Raw genomic sequence first — 7734 nt, 5'->3', positions numbered from 1 at the left:
GGCGGGGGGACCCCCCCCCCCGGAGTACACAAATTTTTGTGCACCGGGCCTCTAGTATAATATAATCAACAAAATTAATTGCAGTAAAATGATATGTTATTTCACATTTATTTATCAAAATTAAGTACATTGAGCAGGAGAACTGATTACAAATGGTTGAACAGTGGGGGATCAGTGACAACTACTGACAATGATAGTACTCTTCTGACCATCAACATCTGAATCTGGTTAAACTGGGATTTGATATCTTACATGCAATCCTAACTAGAAAGAAAATGTGGGACATGGAATTATCTGGAAGTCTGGTTTATAAATCACAGCCTGGGAGAATCAGGCTTGTTTGCCTTAATACAATCTTTGAAGATGAGATTACAGGGAAAAGACATTTGTGAGATCCATGCTTTAAATAATTTAACGGGATGGCTCTGCATTAATGATCAAGAAACTCAACTTACACCTGTAGCAATTCAGTAAGACAGGTACGGGTTTGAGAGAGATGCAAAAATGATGCGCAGGGCTGCGTAACTGGCCTGAAGCTGGTTAGGTGCTCTGAGAGGCAGTGACCCCAAACCAGCTCCCCTGCCACTTGCTTGTTCTGCTGCATCATGATGCCTTGCCTTGAAGGGGAGGGAGTCTGTGATGTCCAGAATATCAAGCACCATATTCTTGCTAGTAAAAAGAAAGGCATATATTAGAAGACTATGAAGGAAGAAATAAAATCTTACACTATTTTCCTTTCTGGTGCTCCCCTCCATAAGCCAATGGATACGGGCAGAACATCTTCCTCCCTCACTCCAGAACCTGCCCTACACATCCTTCCTCCCTGATGTCCTTCATGTATCGTATGTCCCTGCCTGGAACATCCCAACACTGTATCCGCCAGACCAGAGCCCCCAGCTTCCGAGGACTAGTCCAGGAAGCTGTCCCTGCTCTCTTCCTTCTCTGATTTCCTGTGGAGCTTATGCTTCAAATCAGTTTGGAAATTGTTGTAGCTTATGGGACACCCGTGCAATCATCCCTCGAACAACTATTCCTGCCCACAGTCCGTGTTAAAGGGGCAGGCCTAGTTAGTCACAGAGGGTCAATCCGGTCTTTCCCTAGGAAGTTGGATCAGGAGGACAGCATTGAGGTCAGTCAATGGTAGGGGTTTCTGACAAAAACTCTTGTAGCCTCAATATTGGCTCAGCCATACTTGGCTAAGTGCAAGACCAAGAAATTGGGGGATGATATAAATGCAGAAAACACTGTAAAATACTCTGTAAGAGGGAAGAAGTCTGAGAAGGGAAGTTGATATGAGAGAAATGGAGAAATACTCTCAGTTCCTGGATCTCCAGTGCCCAGTTCAGTCTCTGTGGAGGCCCGTTACCCACCCTGCCCTGACGTGAAGCCTGGACATCAAACAAACTGATTTTGCACCCCAGCTCCACAGAGGAGCTACTGTGTAATGATAGGGCTCAGTTTTCTCACCTACAAAGTGGGAATATTAAGGAAACATACATTATCATTTGCTTATTAGGATTACTAGCAAATGAGAATCTAAGTAAAGTGTTTAGCACAGTGAGTAACTCTATTAAACATTAAAAGTAGTAGCTGCAACTATAGATATTTTTATTATGATTTTCACCCACAGCCTTCCTTGAATTTCTCTTTTGCTTTTGGTAGCTTCTAGATTTCTTTTCCCCGCAAACAAGAGATGTGAAGACATGTTGCTTTTCACGGACTTTACCTGTTATGCTTCCATTGTAAACAGAGTTCCTCTACAAATGCTGCAGCAGCAGACACTGTATTTCTAATTCCCTCGAAACCCTTGAGAAGTTAGAATGAAATTGCAGTGTTATAGCAATCAACATTAAAGGGGTATTCTAACATCAAGTAACAATACAGTTTTACAGTTAGCAAGAAATATGAGGTTAAAACTGACATGTCAGAGTAATTCTAGGTCTCTACCTTTCATCGTATGGTGCTTTTATATTTGTAAATAACAAACACAATAACTATTATTATATATATGAAATGATGTGTGTATACAACTGGCTTTACTTTTTTAAAGGATTGAGTAGTGGTGTGCTCAAAACAGCAGCAAAAGATAAGAAAATATAGTGTGTTTATTTGTTAAATTTTATGTCATTTGTTATGTGAAAATTTCCAGATTAACACTTTTTTATTTAATAACTAGAGGCCTAGTGCATGAAATTCATGCATGGGGGATGGGGGCGGGGAGGAGAGGGGCGTCCCCCAGCCCGGCCTGCACTCTGTCCAATCTAAAACCCCTTCTTGGATGTCCAACTGCCTCTTGCAATACAGGACTGCTGGTTCCTAACCTCTTACCTGCCTGCCTGCCTGATCGCTCCTAATTCCTCTGCCTGCTGATCGCCCCAACCGCTTCTGCCTTGCCCTGTACCCGGGACCCAGGATTCCCTCCTCTGGCTGGTCGCAGGCACCCGGGACCCGGGCTTTCCTCCCTCTGGCCGACCGCAGGCATCCAGGACCTGGGCCAGCTTCGCCTGAGCTGGCCACAGCTGCAGGGGACAGTGGGCGGGCAGCTTTGCCTGGGCCTACTTTTTTAAAGGATTGAGTAGTGGTGTGCTCAAAACAGCAGCAAAAGATAAGAAAATATAGTGTGTTTATTTGTTAAATTTTATGTCATTTGTTATGTGAAAATTTCCAGATTAACACTTTTTTATTTAATAACTAGAGGCCTAGTGCATGAAATTCATGCATGGGGGATGGGGGCGGGGAGGAGAGGGGCGTCCCCCAGCCCGGCCTGCACTCTGTCCAATCTAAAACCCCTTCTTGGATGTCCAACTGCCTCTTGCAATACAGGACTGCTGGTTCCTAACCTCTTACCTGCCTGCCTGCCTGATCGCTCCTAATTCCTCTGCCTGCTGATCGCCCCAACCGCTTCTGCCTTGCCCTGTACCCGGGACCCAGGATTCCCTCCTCTGGCTGGTCGCAGGCACCCGGGACCCGGGCTTTCCTCCCTCTGGCCGACCGCAGGCATCCAGGACCTGGGCCAGCTTCGCCTGAGCTGGCCACAGCTGCAGGGGATAGTGGGCTGCAGCCCCAGGCACCTGGGACCACGGGGCAGGCAGCTTGTCCCTCTTCTGGGCCGCAGCCTGGCTGGTCCCCACTCCACTCTCCCCAGTGTTGAGTGTCTGAGCCATTATGGCGTGATGGTGTAAGGGCATGATGATCATTTGCATATTAGTTCTTTATTATATAGGATAATAATAGCATTGAGGAAACCAGAAATGGAAATTGGGACATATTAGGCACCAATAGAACCATTGGTGAAGCCCTTTGAAAGCCTTGGTCCTATAGCTGGCCTTATTTGCCATCACTGGTGCCATTCATTGCTTGTGGCTTCTACTTCTCAGACCCAGAGAGAAAATGAGCATAAAGTGAGGCAGAATCTCTGCTTCAGCAACTCTATTGCTGCTAACAGGCCTTAGTTTTAGGACATATACTCTGAGATTAAGGCACTCCCTACCATAGACTCCCTTACCCAGAGCAGGTCTTTGTAATCCACAGGTATTAATTGAACTGTTAGGACTGGACCCAGTCTTATAAAGTTCCCAGCAAGAACATTTGCCTCCAAAAACTTGCCATGTTGGCAGACAAAATAATCCTATTACATAGACCTTCCTTCCTTGTCATTCTTCCCTAAAACCCTCAATTCATACACAACTGCTCTACTCCACCTACAGTCAAGATGCTTGGCATTACATATCAGGAAAACCCAACTTACAGCTGGTAAAAGGGAGCTATCCCTGAAGAGGTCAGCTATGGCTGGGTCTACATGATCAAACAATATCTCCAGTAATCTCTTTCTTAAATTAACTCTATTTTTTCTGGGTCAAATTTACTCTCCAGTGAGCTCACACAAGTAACTCTGAACATATGCTCTATCAGCTTAATGCCCCAGTGAATGATTAAAACTTTTATCTAACAGTTTCAGAAAAAATCCCTGGGATGAATCTCACTAACCTAGTTTGGGATTGCTGGCCCACATCTGAGCTGCAAGTTTGACAGGCTGGGAGCATGCCTCAAACCCCAGCCCACCACTGCCCGAGTGTGGGATCAGTCCTCCCGCATCATGTAAGTTAAGACTGGGAGAAGACAGGGTCAGTGTTGCTGCACAAAAGAGGAGAAAGGGATTCTTAGGAGATAAAAACAAGAGTTTGTGCCCTCTTCACCCAACATCTCCTACTCCCTGCCACTTCATGTTTATCTTTGTTATACCTCATTTAGTTCTTGGTTATTCAGCTTCTTTTTCAATCTGCCTATTTTTCCCACCATTCTATTGTTTTTCCTGCTTTTCTGATTCTCTCTCTGCGTATCCTTCAGTTTCTAATTTTCTGCCATCTATATCTCCCCCCCCCCCTTTGTGCCCCCCCCCCCCCAATACTGTGGACATTGAGTCCCCTTTAGCCTGCAGCCCTCAGTTCCTTTATATACAAAACTAGAGGCCCGATGCACAAAATTTGTGCAAGGGGCTCGTCCCTCGCAGCCCCACGGCCCCACCCACTGGTCATTCTGGAAGGTCATTCCGCCGTCCTGTCTAATTAGCATATTAGCTCTTTATTATATAGGATACCCAATAGAACACTATACTTTACCTTTTTCATTCTCATTCTCTTTACTATTTTTGGTTCTTTGCTAAACTGGAAGCTCTGTGATTGGTGAAGGAACCATATCTTGATCTTCCACCACTGAATCACTAGGACCTTGCAAAACACCTGACAAATAGGTAAGAACCCAAATACTCTTTGTTGAATAAACAAACGAATGACCCCAGTGAGAAAAGTTTATATGGATTTGGCAGTACACATTTTGCTTTTTAAGCTATATTCTTCTAATAAGCCCCCAGGACATGACAGAAGAGAAAAATGAGCAATTGGGGTCAAGACCAATGCATTCTTAGAACCATCCTAGGGAATTCATGATTTCAGGAGAAGTAATAAATCAATAGGCATCTTATGGAACTATAAATTTCCACACAAATATGCTGATTGACAAACTAACCATAAATTGACCACTAATGATGCATTACAAAAGTACAACTCATTAGCAGTGCCCCCATGAAAGTACATGTATTATTCATTATTAACATTTGGAATTCACTGGACATCAATGAGTTTGATCTAACTACATAGAGGCCAAGCAAAAGCAACTCACAGTATTCTGCACTTTTAGCAGCACTTTTATTTAAATACTAGAGTCCTGGTGCACGAAAATTCGTGCACGGGGTGGGGGGGTCCCTCAGCTTGGCCTGCCCCCTCTCACAGTCCGGGAGCCCTCAATTATAGGTGACTAGACCACAAAACCTTAAATAATACATTTCTAGTCATTCCACTAATCAAAACAAATTATATAAAACCTTCAGTTCACTTTAAAAAATTAGCTCAGCTTCTACAACATGCTGGAAAAAATAAGTCTTGGGTTATTTCTTTCAACCACCAGAAAACTCATTTGAATTTTCCCAGGAGGGCTAAAGAAATGCACTTACCCCTGTGGCATATGTGTGTACATACATCCAAGCTAGGATCAGTTCAAATATCTGGACAGGAAGAGAAGGTAATTAGAAGAGGCTCCCTGGCTCTGCGGTGTTTCTGCAGTCTCATTCTCAGATTCTCGGTGTTCTACATGGTGGTCATAATCATGGCGCAGTTTACTGTGCATATGTTCTCTTTAGTTGATTTGAGGGAAAGCATTTAGAGATTGAGTTTCAAAAAAGAGACACAGATGCACAATATCATTTAAGACAGATATTATTGAGATGCAGAAATAAATATATATATAATGCAAACATATGCATATATAATATACAAATATATGACATGTGTGTGTGTCTTAAGATTAGAAACTAATAGGTACTGTGACTTAAAAGGAAAACTAAATATCTTTGGAAAGGAAAGAAATAAGCCTTTTATGCACAAATTTGAAATTCATTTTGTTTGGGCTAAAACTAAAATTTAGTTTAAAAATTAAATAAAATTTGGAGGCAGAAGACCTTAGCTTCTGCTAAGCTACTGACTTTCTGATTATGGCCAAGACCAATTTTTTAAAGCCTCGATTCCCTCCTCTGGAGAAATGAATGCTGACAATTTCACGACTTAGGGATATGAGATAACACTTATTAAACTTAATGTTCTAACCAAATACTAGTAATTACTACCAATAAAAATTTGGTAACAAAAGACACACTTTCTTTGAAATGTAAATTTATCATAAAGAAGAACATAGGGCAAAATTATATTAAAATGTTTAAGACTTTTTCTGAATAATAAAGGCATATCTATATCTGTATTTCTACACCTATATGGACAAAGTGATCTTCCAAAATTCAACACTGAGATTCACTGTATAAAAAAGCCAACTAACTAAATTTAACATTTTATTTAAAAAATAATAATGCTGGGCTTATCTATTATAACACATTGCAAACCTGAAGTCCAGGTGGCCCTTGAGAAAAAACAACTAATTGTATAGATAAGAGTTCTTAGTCTGGTAGAGAAAGTACTGACATTCAAATAAAAAATAAAAATTTTATTTTAAATGCTTCTCTGCCACCAGTAAGATTTCAGGCCAGTTATTTTACCTCTAAACTTCAGTTTCTTCATCTGTGAAATCTGTTTGTTTATTTTGAGGCAAAAGTTATTTAGAGGAAAGAATGAAGAGGTGAATACAATAAGATATTTCATTTTGAGGTTGGTCTCTTTTAGACAGCATATATATGAGTCTTGTTTTCTTATCTCAATAATTACCTTAAATGTAAATGGATTGAATGCTCCAACCAAAAGACATTTGGTGTTGAATAGATAAGAAAACAAGACCCTTTTATATCACTAGAGGCCTGGTGCAGGAATTTGTGCATGGGTGGGGTCCTTCGCCCTAGCAGGTGATCAGGGCCAATTGTGGCCATCTTGCTCAGTCCCCGATTGGGGCCAATGGGGGCTGGCCAGCTGGGGAGGGACCGTGGGAGGTTGGCCGGCCAGGGAGGGACTGTGGGAGGGCTCCAGGGTGTGTCTGGCCCATCTCGCTCAGTCCTGATCAGCCAGACCCCAGCAATAAGCTAACCTACCAGTTGGAGTGTATGCCTCCTGGTGGTCAGTGCATATCCTAGTGACTCGTCAAGCAGTAGACCAAATGGTCAACCAATCCGTCAGGCATTTAGCATATTAGGATTTTATATATAAAGATGTCTACAGGAGACTCACTTCAGATTAAAAGATATACACAGAATGAAAGTAAAGGGCTGAAAAAATATTTTATGAAAATGGAAACAAACAGAAAAAGCTGTGTTAGCAATACTTATACTTGTCAAAATAGACTTTAAATCAAAGGCTATAAAAAGAGACAAAGGGTCAGTAATTTTTCTTCTAAGTATTCATTCATAGAAACCCATTTGGAAAAGGAATACAGTTATTTGTATGGAAAAACACATGAAAGTTATGATTATTATGATAGCTCTATTGTCGCAAAAGAATGTCACAATGGTACATACAAGATTGTACCTAAGTGCATTATGCTATTGTGACATGTTCATTGCAGCATTATTTACAATAGCCAAGTTATGGAAACAACCTGTGTCCATCAATAGATGAATGGATAAAGAACTATTGCATCTATACAATGGAATATGACTCAATCATAAAAAGAATGAAATCTTGCCATCTGCAACAACATGGATTAACCTAAAGGGTATTGTGTTAAGTGAAATAAGACAGACAA

This window comes from Myotis brandtii, unplaced genomic scaffold, assembly GCF_000412655.1.
Source record: "Myotis brandtii unplaced genomic scaffold, ASM41265v1 scaffold318, whole genome shotgun sequence".
In the NCBI taxonomy this organism is placed as follows: Eukaryota; Metazoa; Chordata; class Mammalia; order Chiroptera; family Vespertilionidae; genus Myotis; species Myotis brandtii.
The sequence above is the reverse complement of the archived record's forward strand: the minus strand, read 5'-3'. Positions refer to the sequence as shown.